Genomic DNA, 15,484 nt, shown 5'->3' with positions numbered 1-15,484 from the left:
CTGTAGATCTATTTTAATTGGCTTCACTGAAAAGTATCACAATCTTCCCATTGTGATGAAATGTGCTTCACTTGGGCCAAATGGGCGATATGATCCCAATCTGAATTCTGCAGAAGATGCTTATTTTGCTGATAGGATCTCTCTGCTTGATGTGGTGAAAGAAAAGTAATTAATTAATTCATTCAATTTAATTAATTAACTTGACTTATACGCCGCCCCTCTCTGTGGACTTGGGGTGGCTCACAACATTTCAATAAAAATACAATATATAAAACACTTTTAAATTTGGGAGTCACTGCTCACAGTCACTCATGCCCTCATCACCTCGAGGCTCGACTACTGTAACGCTCTCTACATGGGGCTACCTTTGAAGAATGTTTGGAAACTTCAGATCGTGCAGAATGCAGCTGCGAGAGCAATCATGGGCTTTCCTAAATATGCCCATGTCACACCAACACTCCACAGTCTGCATTGGTTCCCGATCAGTTTCCGGTCACAATTCAAAGTGTTGGTTATGACCTATAAAGCCCTCCATGGCATCGGACCAGAATATCTCCGGGACCGCCTTCTGCCGCACGAATCCCAGCGACCAGTTAGGTCCCACAGAGTTGGCCTTCTCCAGGTCCCGTCGACTAAACAATGTTTTCTGGTGGGACCCAGGGGAAGAGCCTTCTCTGTGGCGGCCCCGACCCTCTGGAACCAGCTCCCCCCTGAGATTAGGATTGCCCCCACCCTCCTTGCCTTTCGTAAGCTCCTTAAGACCTATCTCTGTCGTCAGGCATGGGGGAATTGAGACATCTTCCCCAGGCCTATATAATTTATGTATAGTATGTTGTGTGTATGTTTTTTAAATTATGGGTTTTTAGCTCTTTGAAATATTAGATTTGTATTTTACATTGTCCTTTGTTATTGCTGTGAGCCACCCCGAATCTACAGAGAGGGGCGGCATACAAATTTAATTAATAAATAAATAAATAAATAAATCCAATTAACAGTAAAATTAATTTAAAATATTATTTTTTAAAAGCTAAACATTTAAAAGTCAAACATTCAGAAACATACTACAACATCCTACACATTCACTGGCCAGGGGTTGGCGGCATAAAAACGTTTTCAAATTCTTACGAAAGGCAAGGAGGGTGTGGGCAGTGTGAATATCTGGGGGGAATTCATTCCAGAGGGCCGGGCCCCCCACAGAGAAGGCTCTTCCCCTAGGACCCACCAAGTGACATTGTCTAGTTGACAGAACCTGGAGGCGGCCAACTCTGTGGGACCTGACCAGACACTGGGATTCGTGTGGCAGAAGGCGGCCCCATAAGTATGTTTATGTTTATGTTTGTTTATGTTTATTTAGATTTGTAATCTGGTCCCATGCCACGTAGGGCTTTATAGGTCATAACCAACACTTTGAACCGGGTCTGGAAACCAATTGGCAGCCAGTGCAGTCCGCGGAGTGCTGGGCATACCTTGGAAGGCCCATGACTGCTCACGTGGCTGCATTCTGCACAATTTGTAGTTTCCGAACACTTTTCAAAGGTATCCCTATGTTCTTGGGTTTATCTGTTAATAGGGAAACTTTTTTCCTTGTTTAGGATGTTCTGTCTTTTGAGGAAGTGGCCGTGTATTTCTCCGAGGAGGAGTGGTCTCAGCTGGATCCTTCCCAAAAAGCTCTCCATGGGGAAGTCATGCTGGAGAATTCCAGGAATTTGGCCTCTTTGGGTAAGAACCCATAACTTTGCTTAGAAACATATAGAAGGCATGGGTGGGTGGAGGGCTTAGATATTTCTGATAAAAAATGATCACTTTTAATTTTTTTTATTTTTTTAAATATATATTTATTAAATTTTTCCATTTTTTTTAAAAAAAAGTACATAATCATATTTACAGATGAATCTACATCATATATGCATTCCTATCGACATTGTATTTATTTATTTATTATTTGGATTTGTATGCCGACCCTCTCCGAAGACTCGGGGCGGCTCACAACAAGTGAAAAAAACAATCCAATACATAATCCAATTAATTAAAATATTAAAAGTTTTTTTAAAAAACCCATATGCTAACAGACACACACACAAGCATACCATGTATAAATTAAACGTGCCCAGGGGGAGATGTTTCAGTTCCCCCATGCCTGACGGCAAAGGTGGGTTTTAAGGAGTTTACGGAAGGCAGGAAGAGTAGGGGCAGTTCTGATCTCCGGGGGGAGTTGGTTCCAGAGAGTCGGTGCCGCCACAGAGAAGGCTCTCCCCCTGGGGCCCGCCAACCGACATTGTTTAGTTGACGGGACCCAGAGGAGGCCCACTCTGTGGGACCTAATTGGTCGCTGGGATTCGTGCGGCAGAAGGCGGTCTCGGAGATATTCTGGTCCGATGCCATGAAGGGCTTTAAAGGTCATAACCAACACTTTGAATTGTGACCGGAAACTGATCGCCAGCCAATGCAGACTGCGGAGTGATGGTGAAACATGGGCATACCTGGGTAAGCCCATGACTGCTCTCGCAGCTGCATTCTGCACGATTTGAAGTTTTTGAACACTTTTCAAAGGTAGCCCCATGTAGAGAGCATTACAGTAGTCGAACCTCGAGGTGATGAGGGCATGAGTGACTGTGAGCAGTGAGTCCCGGTCCAGATAGGGCCGCAACTGGTGCACCAGGCGAACCTGGGCAAACGCCCCCCTCGCCACAGCTGAGAGATGGTTTTCTAATGTGAGCTGTGGATCGAGGAGGACGCCCAAGTTGCGGACCCTCTCTGAGGGGGTCAATAATTCCCCCCCCCCCCAGGGTAATGGATGGACAGATGGAATTGTCCTTGGGAGGCAAAACCCACAGCCACTCTGTCTTAACCGGGTTGAGCTTGAGTCTGTTGACACCCATCCAGGCCCCAACAGCCTCCAGGCACCGGCACATCACTTCCACTGCTTCGTTGACTGGGCATGGGGTGGAGATGTAAAGCTGGGTATCATCCGCATATTGATGATACCTCACCCCATGTCTTTGGATGATCTCGCCCAGCGGTTTCATGTAGATGTTGAATAGCAGGGGGGAGAGGACCGACCCCTGAGGCACCCCACAAGGGAGAGACCTCGGAGCCGACCTCTGACCCCCCACTAACACCGACTGCGACCGGCCAGAGAGGTAGGAGGAGAACCACTGGAGAACAGTGCCTCCCACCCCCAACCCCTCCAGCCGGTGCAGAAGGATACCATGGTCGATGGTATCGAAAGCCGCTGAGAGGTCAAGGAGCACCAGGACAGAGGATAAACCCCTGTCCCGGGCCCGCCAGAGATCATCCATCAACGCGACCAAAGTGGTTTCCGTGCTGTAACCGGGCCTGAAACCCGACTGTTGGGGACCTAGATAATTGTCTTCTAATTACTTTTAGATTTCATGATATTTTATTTCAATGTTTCTTTTGAGTTTCTTTTTTTTTTGTCCATTGGTACCATTTTGTCCAGGTTTCATAATAGTCCGATTCTTTTCGATTATTAAGTTCCATTGTCAATCTGTCCATCTCTGCACAGTCATATATTTTCTTGATGATCTCATTGTCTTCAGGTATTTGCGGATTTTTCCAGTTCTGTGCAAATACAATCCTTGCAGCTGTTGTAATATGCAAGCTTAGATATTTTACATTTTTAGAATAGGTACCTCTCATAATACCCAGTAGAAAAAACTCTGGCGTATATTCTATTTTTGTATTTGTTATTTGACACAACCAATTATTTATTTTCCCCCCAATATTTTCACTTTTTATTTATATGCTGCCTTCACTACTTCTTGAAAGTAAGTTAAGGCACTGGACACACCCAGTATTTTCCCCCAACAACAACACTGCGATATGGATTGTGGTGAGAGACTGGCCCAAAGTTACCCAGCCATCATTCATGCTAAAAGCAGAACTAGTATAGGCAGTCCTTGAATTACAACCAAAATTAAGCCCAAAATTAATGTTGCTAGCAAGAAATTTGTTAAGCAAGTTTTGCTCCATTTTATCACTTTTCTTTCAATTGTTGTTAAATGAATCTCTGCAGTTTAAGTTAGTAACACGTTTGTTAAGTGAATCTGAATTTATTGAATGCAGTGTCCAAAGACCTTTGGGGGTTTGTGGCCACATGGATTTGTCCCGGGTCGTCAAGGGGCTCATACATACTGGAGCTCAAAGATTAGATCAGGCAATTGTCTTAGTTTTGTTGGCAAGTCATTCAATTCTGAAATATGAGAATTGGTGGGAGCCCATTTGGAAACCAGTCTTTGAAAACATTGTAGTTTGGAATCTTCATTTTTGCAACAAACAAACCAAAATATATTGATGATTTTTTTTTGCTAAATTCCAAAAGAAAATATTTGATCATTATCCTAGTTTCCTACATTTTATGCTTTTCTCTTTTAAGGTTATAAGGTTAAAGGCACCTACATGATTTTTTTTGTGACTGGAGACATAATTTGGATTATGCAAAGGTTTGTATCGTTGATGATTTGATACAAATAATTAGGAAATAGGAACCCAAAACATATTTAGATGTATTTATTTATCCAATATTTTGATTCCCAAATAGAAGTTGAGGCAGAGGGGTGATAGCAAACTTTCTGCAAACATAACAAAGTACAGTAGTACCTCTAGATACGGGCTGCTCCACATGCGAGTTACGAGCCACGACAGGAGCGAAATTTCTGTTCGACACCCGAGCTCAAATTTGGGATACGAGCCGAGCTTCCACTAGGTGGCGCAAGAATCCTTGCTTCTGGTTATCTCGGCGGGGAAAAACAAAGTCTAAAGCCATTTGTTCCAGATACGAGTTGATCGACATACGAGCTCCGTTCTGGAACGAATTAAACTCGTATCTAGAGGTACTACTGTATATCTAATAAGATCTCCCCTCCCCCCATTTGCAGAACTCAGTGTGCTCATAAGAATTTATTTTCCTTCCTTCCTTCCTTCCTTCCTTCCTTCCTTCCTTCCCTCCCTCCCTCCCTCCCTCCCTCCTTCCTTCCTTCCTTTTTTGCTAAATTTCAAAAGAAAATATTTGACCATTATCCTAGTTTCCTACATTTTATGCTTTTCTCTTTTAAGGTTATAATGAACAAGTGGATAAGAATTGTAAGGAAGAAGATCAGCTGGTCCATCCGAAAGAGAAAAACAGAAACTCTGCAGATCAAATGCAAACAAAGATTGACGAAACAAACCGATCACAAAACGAAATTAAAAAAAGCTTTCCTTTGGCCAATCGTCTTCTTAGCCATACAGTCATCAACATGGGAGAAATACCCTATAAATTCATGGATTGCGAAATGAGCTTTAATAAATCCGATCATCTCATTTGCCTTAAAGAGACAAATTCAGAAGAGAGACAATATACCTGTATGGAAGACGGAAAGGCCTTTTGTTATGATGACTCTCTTACAATCCATCAAATGAAGCACACTGAAGAAAGACCTTATAAGTGCACGGAGTGTGGGAAGGCCTTTAATTGCAGCATTAATCTTAATTCCCACAAAAGGATCCACACAGGAGAGAAGCCTTATACGTGCATGGAGTGTGGGAAGGCCTTTAATTGCAGCAGCCGTCTGAATTCCCACAAGAGGGTCCACACAGGAGAGATGGGATATCAATGCCCGGAGTGTGGGAAGAGCTTTACTTGTAACAGTCATCTTAACTCCCACAGGAGGATCCACACGGAAGAGAAACCATATCAATGCCTTGAGTGCGGGAAGAGTTTTAAGTGGAACTGTGCTCTCACCTCCCATAAAAGGATCCACACTGGAGAGAAGCCGTATGTATGCATGGAGTGTGGAAAGGGCTTTAGGAAGCATTGCTATCTTACATCCCATAAAAGGATCCACACAGGAGAGAAGCCGTATATGTGCACAGAATGTGGGAAGTGCTTTAAGCAGAATGGGGAACTGGCTTACCATAAAAGGATCCATACAGGAGAGCGGCCTTATAAATGCACGGAGTGTGGAAAGACTTTTACTTGTAACAGTAGTCTTAAAAGCCACAGGTTGATCCACACAGGAGAGAGGCCGTATCGATGTACGGAGTGTGGGAAGGGCTTTAGGAAGAATTGCGATCTTACGTCCCATAAAACGACCCATTCAAGGGAAAAAAACCCTACGAATACATGGAGCGTGGAAAGAACTTTCGAAGAAAATAAACTCTTACTTGCCATACAAAGATCCCCAAGCGGAACAAGCCGTATCAATACAGGTGACGAAAATAACTGAATTGATTTGTGAGATGGTGACTAGAGATAACCAATGGGACTGAGAAAGTGTTTTTCAGTGTAAAACCAATCACATCACTGGCTCCTCCCCATAAACCTGAACACATACATATACAGTGGTACCTCATCTTACGAACGCCTCTTCTAACGAACTTTTCAAGATACGAACCCGGTGTTTAAGATTTTTTTTGCCTCTTCTTCCGAACTATTTTCACCTTACGAACCCAAGCAGTTGCTGTTGGGATGAAGGGGTTTCTTTTTTTCCCCTTTTTTGAAGAAAGAAAAGGGAGGGGCTGCTTGGAGTAGGAAAATTTTGCCGAGAACAAGGTGCTTGCAAAGGAATTGAAAGGGTGTCTTTTTAAGAAAGAAAAGGGAGGAGGGAGGGGCTGCTTGGAGTAGGAAAATTTTGCCGAGAACAAGGTGCTTGCAAAGGAATTGAAAGGGTGTCTTTTTAAGAAAGAAAAGGGAGGAGGGAGGGGCTGCTTGGAGTAGGAAAATTTTGCCGAGAACAAGGTGCTTGCAAAGGAATTGAAAGGGTGTCTTTTTAAGAAAGAAAAGGGAGGAGGGAGGGGCTGCTTGGAGTAGGAAAATTTTGCCCAGAACAAGGTGCTTGCAAAGGAATTGAAAGGGTGTCTTTTTAAGAAAGAAAAGGGAGGGGCGCCCCCCTTGCCTTTCTTCCTTCCCACTCACCCTTTAGCCTAGCCTTGCTTCTTCCACCCGCCCCCTTTAGCTGCTCCTCCCTGCCCTCTGTTCGCCTCCCTTCTAAAGTTTGGGATTTTCCTGAAGGATTTGCACACATTATTTGCTTTTACATTGATTCCTATGGGGAACATTGTTTCATCTTACGAACTTTTCACCTTACGAACCTCCTCCTGGAACCAATTAAGTTCGTATGATGAGGTACCACTGTATATATATGCAGTGTTCCCTCAATTTCCGCGGGGGATGCGTTCCGAGACCGCCCATGAAAGTCGAATTTCCGCAAAGTAGAGATGTGGAAGTAAATACACCATTTTTGGCTATGGACAGTATCACAAGCCATCCCTTAACACTTTAAACTCCTAAATTACCATTTCCCATTCCCTTAACAACCATTTACTCACCATTATTACTGGTACTCACCATTGAATAGTGATCCTGATATTTATAAACATAATTATTTATTAACAATAATTATTTTTTTTTGTTATTTATTTGCAAAAATTATTAGTTTGGCTCAGATGGAAAAAAACGTGGTATAGGAAAAAAACCGCAAAGTATTTTTTAATTAATATTTTTTGAAAAACCGTGGTATAGGCTATCTGCGAAGTTCGAACCCGCGAAAATCGAGGGAACACTGTATTTGAACCGAGGTGGCACAGTGGGAAGACTGCAGTACTGCAGGCCACTAAAGCTAAACCACCAGGTCAGTGGTTCAAATCTCATCAAAGGCTCAAGGTTAACTCAGTCTTCCATCCTTCCGAGGTGGGTAAAATGACCCGGATTGTGGGGGCAATATGCTGGCTCTGTTAAAAAAGTGCTATTGGTAACATGTTGTAAGCTGCCCTGAGTCTAAGGAGAAGGGCGGCATAAAAAGTCTGAATGAATGAATGAATGAATGAACTCTCAAACGCAACCCTGACAAGACGGAGTGGCTGTGGGTTCTGTCTCCCAAGGACAATTCCATCTGTCCGTCCATAACCTGGGGGGCGGAATTATTGACCCCCTTGGAGAGGGTCCCAACTTTGGCGTCCTCCGCGATCCACAGCTTAGATTAGAGCACCACCTTTCAGCTGTGGCAAGGGGGGAGTTTGCCCAGGTTCACCTGGTGCACCAGTTGCAGCCCTATTTGGACTGGGAGTCATTGTTCACAGTCACTCATGCCCTCATCACCTCGAGGTTCGACTACTGCATTGCTCTCTTCATGGGGCTATGTTTGAAAAGTGTTTGGAAACTTCAGATCGTGCAGAACGCGGCTACGAGAGCAATCATGGGCTTTCCCAGATATGCCCATGTTTCGTCAACACTCCGCAGTCTGCACTGGCTGCCAATCAATTTCCGGTCACAATTGAAAGTGTTGGTTATGACCTATAAAGCCCTACATGGCATCGGACCAGAATACCTCCGGGACCGCCTGCTGCAGCAAGAATCCCAGCAACTGATTAGGTCCCACAGAGTTGGCCTTCTCCGGGTCCCGTCGACAAAACAATGTTGTTAGGCGGGACCCAGGGGAAGAGCCTTCTCTGTGGCGGCCCCGGCCCTCTGGAATCAACTCCCCCTGGAGATTAAGACTGCCCCCACCCTCCTTGCCTTTCGTAAACTCTTGAAAACCCACCTATGTCGCCAGTCATGGGGGAATTAATATATCCTTAGCTGTCTTGGTTTATGTATGGCTTGTTTGGGTTATATGATTGTTTTTAAATATGGGTTTTTTAAAACTGTTTTAATATTGGATTTGTATATGATGCTTTTACTTGTTGTGAGCCGCTCTGAGTCCTCGGAGAGGGGCGGCATACAAATCTAATAAATTATTATTATTATTATTATTATTATTATTATTATTATTATTATTTGTTCTGCCTGGCTCTAGGGTAAGAGTCTCCCGAAAATTCAAGGGTACAAATTTCAGACACACACACACACACTTGAAAGTTCAAAAACAATGTTCTTTATCACAAAAATTCAAAAGAAACAAAGCACCCTTTTTGTATTGCAAAGAGCACTCTTCCCAAAACAACCTGGTAGTCTGTAAAATCCCCTTAATCAGTCTTTAAGTACTTAGCTAGCAGCTGTGAAGAACGGTAACAGCCCTCCTTCTTCCTCGAAGTGAAACACACACACACACACACTTTGCTGTGCTTTGGTTTCAAAGTCGTGAAAAATCAACAAAGTCCGGAAACAGCAAGGCACAGTCCTAAAGAACAACGATCAGATAATCTTCCACAATGGCCAAACCAACACGCTGCTATTTATATCAGCAGCTCTAATTACTGGAGCCCCACCCAAACACAGGTGGCCTCTCTTATCTCCTGTAATATTTCTGCAATTGGTCTCTTCTACGCATTCTTGTTAAATCATTTTGTTTATATGATTTTGTAGCTTCCAGTGTTTCCTCTTCTAGGCATACAAATCTAATTAATAATAATAATAATAATAATAAAATAATAATTCTGCGCATGCGTGGGTCTAATACTTCCTCATCCGAATCAACCCAAGATAATGGAGATTGGCTTCCTGGGCTGTGTGCCAAGCCCCCCTCCTCCAAGTCACCCCCACCTTCTTCGTCCGAGGAAACTGCACTACCTGCCTCTGTTGGCAATAAAACAGGCCTATGACATGTTGTTTCCCCTGCATCCACCTCCACATTCCTTGGGGGCAGGAGCTGGGCCAGAGCCAACCATAACAATTATTATTATTATTAATTATTATTATTAAATAAATAAATAAATATCTCAGGGCCAGAATATCTCAGGGACCGCCTTCTGCCGCACGAATCCCAGTGACCAGTTAGGTCCCACAGAGTGGGTCTTCTCCGGGTCCCGTCAACCAAACAATGTCGCTTGGCGGGACCCAGAGGAAGAGCCTTCTCTGTGGCGGCCCCGACCCTCTGGAACCAACTCCCCCCAGAGATTAGAATTGCCCCCACCCTCCTTGCCTTTCGTAAGCTGCTTAAAACCCACCTCTGCCACCAGGCATGGGGGAACTAAGATACACTTTCCCCCTAGGCCTTCACAATTTTCTGTATGGTATGTTTGTATGTATGATTGGTCTTTATATAATGGGTTTTTAACTGCTTTTTTAGTATTGGATTTTGTTGTACTGTTTTACTGCTGTTGTTAGCCGCCCCGAGTCTGCGGAGAGGGGCAGCATACAAATCCAATAAATAAAAAAATAATAAAAAATAAATAAATATTCTATGGAAGAAGTTTCAGATGAAAAGCTCTGAAAACATGTGGCTGATCCAGCTCTATGGAACCAACTACCCCCTTTCCGACGTCCGTACTGTTCCCACTCTACTGACCTTTCATAAGGCCATGAAGACCTGCCTCGGCCGGAGGTCTGGCGGCCATGAGTTGTACACCCTTCGTGGCCAAACTGGTGTGATTATGTCTTTTTATAATAAATGGGTTTTTTACAGGGTTAGTTTTAGATACTATATTCGACTTCGCTTATTACTTTGTATCGTTTGTATTTGTATTTTGTTAGCCACCCCGAGTCCTTCGGGATTGAACGGCATAGAAGCCGAATAAACAAATAAAAGGAGTCACAACTGTGAGAAGTCCAATGCACAGATATGCAGAAGTTTTTCTCCACTGAAGGCGCCAAACTCTTAATTTAAATTTGATAAATTTTACTTATCAATTTAGTCCACAGGCTCTCAAGGCTACGTCCTTTTTCTCTGTTGTGTCTTCCAGATTTCACATTTACCTGTAGAGGGCACTGTTGCTCTGCTCCCCTCTTTTTTCCTCTTAACTGTATACAGTATCTCCAAGCGAGTTATAAAAATGTTAGGTTTATAAGGAAAACAAAGTCCATATAGTTTTATCTATCTATCTATCTATCTATCTATCTATCTATCTATCTATCTATCTATCTATCTATCTATCTATCTAATCTATCTATCTATCTATCTATCTATCTATCTATCTATCTATCTATCTATCTATCTATCTATTAGATTTGTATGCTGTCCCTCTCCGTAGACTCAGGGCGGCTAACAACAATAATAAGACAATATAAACAAATCTAATATTTAAGTTTAATTAAAAACCCTAATTTAAGAAACCAATCATACATACAGACATACCAAGCATAAATTTTATAAGCCTAGAGGGAAGGGAATATCTCAATTCCCCCATTCCTGACGACAGAGGTGGGTTTTAAGGAGCTTACGAAAGGCAAGGAGGGTGGGGGCAATTCTGATCTCTGGGGGGAGCTGATTCCAGGGGGTCGGGGCCGCCACAGAGAAGGCTCTTCCCCTGGTTCCTGCCAAATGATATTCTGCACGATCTGAAGTTTCCGAACACTTTTCAAAGGTAGCCCCATGTAGAGAGCATTATAGTAGTCGAACCTCAAGGTGATGAGGGCATCAGTGACATAATACATGATGTAACAGTGTCCAGATTGTGTGAAAGTTCCATTGGCAGGTCCCACCTTATGAAACAACAGAGGACTCACATATAGGTGGGAGTTGTTTCCAGAGGGTCGGGGCCGCCACAGAGAAGGCTCTTCCCCTGGGTCCCGCCAGACGGCATTGTTTAGTCGATGGGACCCGGAGAAGGCCAACTTTGTGGGACCTAACTGGTCACTGGGATTCGTGCGGCAGAAGGCGGTCCCGGAGATATTCTGGTCCAATGCCATATTAAACTATAGTTCCAAATTTAAGATATTCAGTCTGGATTTCTAACTTTACTCTTCAAGCAGATCCTTATAAGCCAGCTTCTTGGTTTATAATGACCTCAAATGACCTCAAAACCTCTTGTGGCCCATCAGCGGATCGTGCAGCTGATAATGGATCCTGTTCAAGAGGTGACCGACTTGGTGATGCTCCAGTGGTCTGTGCAGCTGGCACCCGAGTCGGACAGTGAGGAGGCTCCAGAAGCAGAGGTTCCGCCAGGGCCTTCGGAACCTCCAGCACCTCATAGCAGTGTTGAGGAAGAAGAGGCTTCTCTTCTTAATGCAGAAGCACGCAGAGCTGCTAAGAGGCAGGAGTGGTTACTCCAGAGGAGGTCTCCTCAGAAGTAAGACTTGAGGCTAATTGGCCACTCCCCTAGTCTATTTAAGGACAGCAGAGAGATCTGAAAGGCTGCAGGAAACAACAGTCTTCGGAGAGGGGCGGCATACAAATCCAAATAATAAATAATAAATAAATAAACATCTGGAAATCTGTGGGTCATTGGCTTCGAGTCTAGGAAAAATCTCTGCTCTGTTTCTCTGCTTCGGTTTGGTTATCAAGAATTATTTCTACACATTTTGCCAACTTTGTGAGATTTTGAAGACTAATTGCTATTCTGTTATTTAAGACTCCCTGAACGTATGACAACTGTTAATGAGGATTAATGTTAATGAGGATTAACAGTTGAGCTTTTGCCAGAAAAGTCTGTTTTTAAGTTCATGTGTGTGTGACCTCTACTAACACATTTATTAGTAGTTGGTGATTGATTAAACTCACTGGGAACAAATGTGTATTTTTATGTTTTTAGCTGGGGCAGAACAAAACCCTTCCTCGCAGCTTTTCTTAGAAACATAGAAACATAGAAGTCTGACGGCAGAAAAAGACCTCATGGTCCATCTAGTCTGCCCTTATACTATTTTCTGTATTTTATCTTAGGATGGATATATGTTTATCCCAGGCATGTTTAAATTCAGTTACTGTGGATTTATCTACCACGTCTGCTGGAAGTTTGTTCCAAGGATCTACTACTCTTTCAGTAAAATAATATTTTCTCATGTTGCTTTTGATCTTTCCCCCAACTAACTTCAGATTGTGTCCCCTTGTTCTTGTGTTCACTTTCCTATTAAAAACACTTCCCTCCTGGACCTTATTTAACCCTTTAATATATTTAAATGTTTCGATCATGTCCCCCCTTTTCCTTCTGTCCTCCAGACTATACAGATTGAGTTCATTAAGTCTTTCCTGATACGTTTTATGCTTAAGACCTTCCACCATTCTTGTAGCCCGTCTTTGGACCCGTTCAATTTTGTTAATATCTTTTTGTAGGTGAGGTCTCCAGAACTGAACACAGTATTCCAAATGTGGTCTCACCAGCATTCTATATAGTGGGATCATAATCTCCCTCTATATAGAATGCTGGTGAGACCACATTTGTGGTCTTCCGGAGGTGGAAAAAAATCCCAATCCCATCTCCGCTTTTGAGTCACAATTTTCTCTGTTATTCTCTGGAGGGCTCTTCTTTAATAAGTTTTTAAAAATCTAAGAGTCTTGTATTATAGGTATCTCACCCAGATCGATCCTACTTTCCTTCCGACTTCTCGCTCTTCCAGTGGCTGTCCCAGCTCTTTAGCACCTCCTAGCTGTCAGTTTAGGGCAGTGTTTCCCAACCTTGGCAACTTGAAGATATTTGGACTTCAACTCCCAGAATTCCCCAGCCAGCATTCGCTGGCTGGGGAATTCTGGGAGTTGAAGTCCAAATATCTTCAAGTTGCCAAGGTTGGGAAACACTGGTTTAGGGAGCCTGGTCCGAATTAATCAGGAAGTTTGTGGGCTCCCTGAGATCAAGGAAGTGTCTCTATGAGGCTTTACTCAGGTCTGATTAGGGCTGCCCAGCAGCTGGGATTTCAACAGTCCCACGTAAATCCCTGTGAGGCACATTGTCTTTCCACGATGTCAGCCATGCCTCCAAGTGAATTACGGTAGTTGTTAAATTATTAAGATGATTGTTCGGAGAATCTGGCTTCTCCATTAGAAACATAGAAACATAGAAGTCTGAGGGCAGAAAAAGACCTCATGGTCCATCTAGTCTGCCCTTATACTATTTTCTGTATTTTATCTTAGGATGGATATATGTTTATCCCAGGCGTGTTTAAATTCAGTTACTGTGGATTTATCTACCACGTCTGATGGAAGTTTGTTCCAAGGATCTACTACTCTTTCAGTAAAATAATATTTTCTCATGTTGCTTTTGATCTTACCCCCAACTAACTTCAGATTGTGTCCCCTTGTTCTTGTGTTTACTTTCCTATTAAAAACACTTCCCTCCTGGACCTTATTTAACCCTTTAATATATTTAAATGTTTCGATCATGTCCCCCCTTTTCCTTCTGTCCTCCAGAGTCCAGACTATACAGATTGAGTTCATTAAGTCTTTCCTGATACGTTTTATGCTTAAGACCTTCCACCATTTTTGTAGCCCGTCTTTGGACCCGTTCAATTTTGTCAATATCTTTTTGTAGGTGAGGTCTCCAGAACTGAACACAGTATTCCAAATGGGGTCTCACCAGCGCTCTATATAGCGGGATCATAATCTCCCTCTTCCTGTTTGTTATACCTCTAGCTATGCAGCCAAGCATCCTACTTGCTTTCCCTACCGCCTGACTGCACTGTTCACCCATTTTGAGACATTTATTTTATTTGTTAGAAGATCGCAAAAGGTTACAACATAACCCCAGGATACCGTAACTGTTCTTAATATGAGTTATTAATATGTCTGAATTTTGGTTACAGGACTATAAGCGTGGTGCAAAGTTCATGAAAAACGGACATCAATCTTTTTCCCCCCAGTGGCATTGGGATTTTGAATGGACACCGAATTACTGTCAGTAAGAGGACTATCTGCATGGCTAGCTTGATGTTTGCTTTGTCAGGCAACACTTTATGATGACCGCTGACCTTGTTGGACCCTAGGAGTATTCTGTCACCTGGAAAAGGGGCAGCCTCATGTCCTAGCAGGGAGAATCAAGGAAGCCATCGATAATTTTATTTATTTATTTATTTATTAGATTTGTATGCCGCCCCTCTCTGAAGACTTGGAGCGGCTCACAACAGCAAAGCACAGTACAAATCCAATGATTAAAACGGTTAAAACCCTTAATATAAAAACAGTCATACATCCCAAAAAAACCATACATAAAATGGGACAGCCAGGGGAAATCAATTTCTCCATGCCTGGCGGCAGAGGTGGGTTTTTAGGAGTTTGTGAAAGGCAAGGAGGGTGGGGGCAGTCCTGATCTCCGGGGGGAGTTGATTCCAGAGGGTTGGGGCCGCCACAGAGAAGGCTCTTCCCTTGGGTCCCGCCAGATGACATTGAGAGAGAAAAGCAAGGAATAGCTGGTTTGGGGGGAAAGGCTGGCTGTTTCAGGACCCTGGAGAGCTCCCAACACAAGTTCCTATGAGTTGCGTTAACCTTGCCTGAAAGGGACACCCCCTCAGATTGATTGGGTGTCTTCATCCTCTTTGCATTCTTAAAGGGAAAGCTCGTGCTAGAGGTAACCCAATATTTAGTTAGAAAAAGGACCGAAGAGTCCTCAGAAGAAGAATCTGATGCATCCCACCCCTTTCATGTTGGAATTGTCAAGCAGGCTATCCCTGAGTGAGCCCGCCACCACCATCCTTCTGATTAACAGCCAGATGTGCTAACTCCTTGTGCCACAGAAATCCAACACAGACCTCACCCTAAACTCCCTCAACTTGAAAATCCATAGCTGGGGCTGGATAGACAGCAATAAGATAGACTAGTCAGAAGGCCCATGATGTTCCTCTCCCACTACCACATGTTAAAATAAACGGGCATAAATATTCCTAACTTTGCGGGAGAGTTTC

The 15,484-nt window shown here is 43.3% G+C and overlaps 1 pseudogene; it reads left to right on the top strand.

Moving 5' to 3' along the window:
• Positions 1-6,228, top strand: part of LOC139159249 (zinc finger protein 208-like) — a 69,444-nt pseudogene extending 63,216 nt beyond the window's left edge.
• Positions 6,229-15,484: the final 9,256 nt, after the last annotated feature.

The sequence above is a fragment of the Erythrolamprus reginae genome, chromosome 2, assembly GCF_031021105.1.
Source record: "Erythrolamprus reginae isolate rEryReg1 chromosome 2, rEryReg1.hap1, whole genome shotgun sequence".
In the NCBI taxonomy this organism is placed as follows: domain Eukaryota; kingdom Metazoa; phylum Chordata; class Lepidosauria; order Squamata; family Dipsadidae; genus Erythrolamprus; species Erythrolamprus reginae.
The sequence above is the reverse complement of the archived record's forward strand: the minus strand, read 5'-3'. Positions and strand labels throughout refer to the sequence as shown.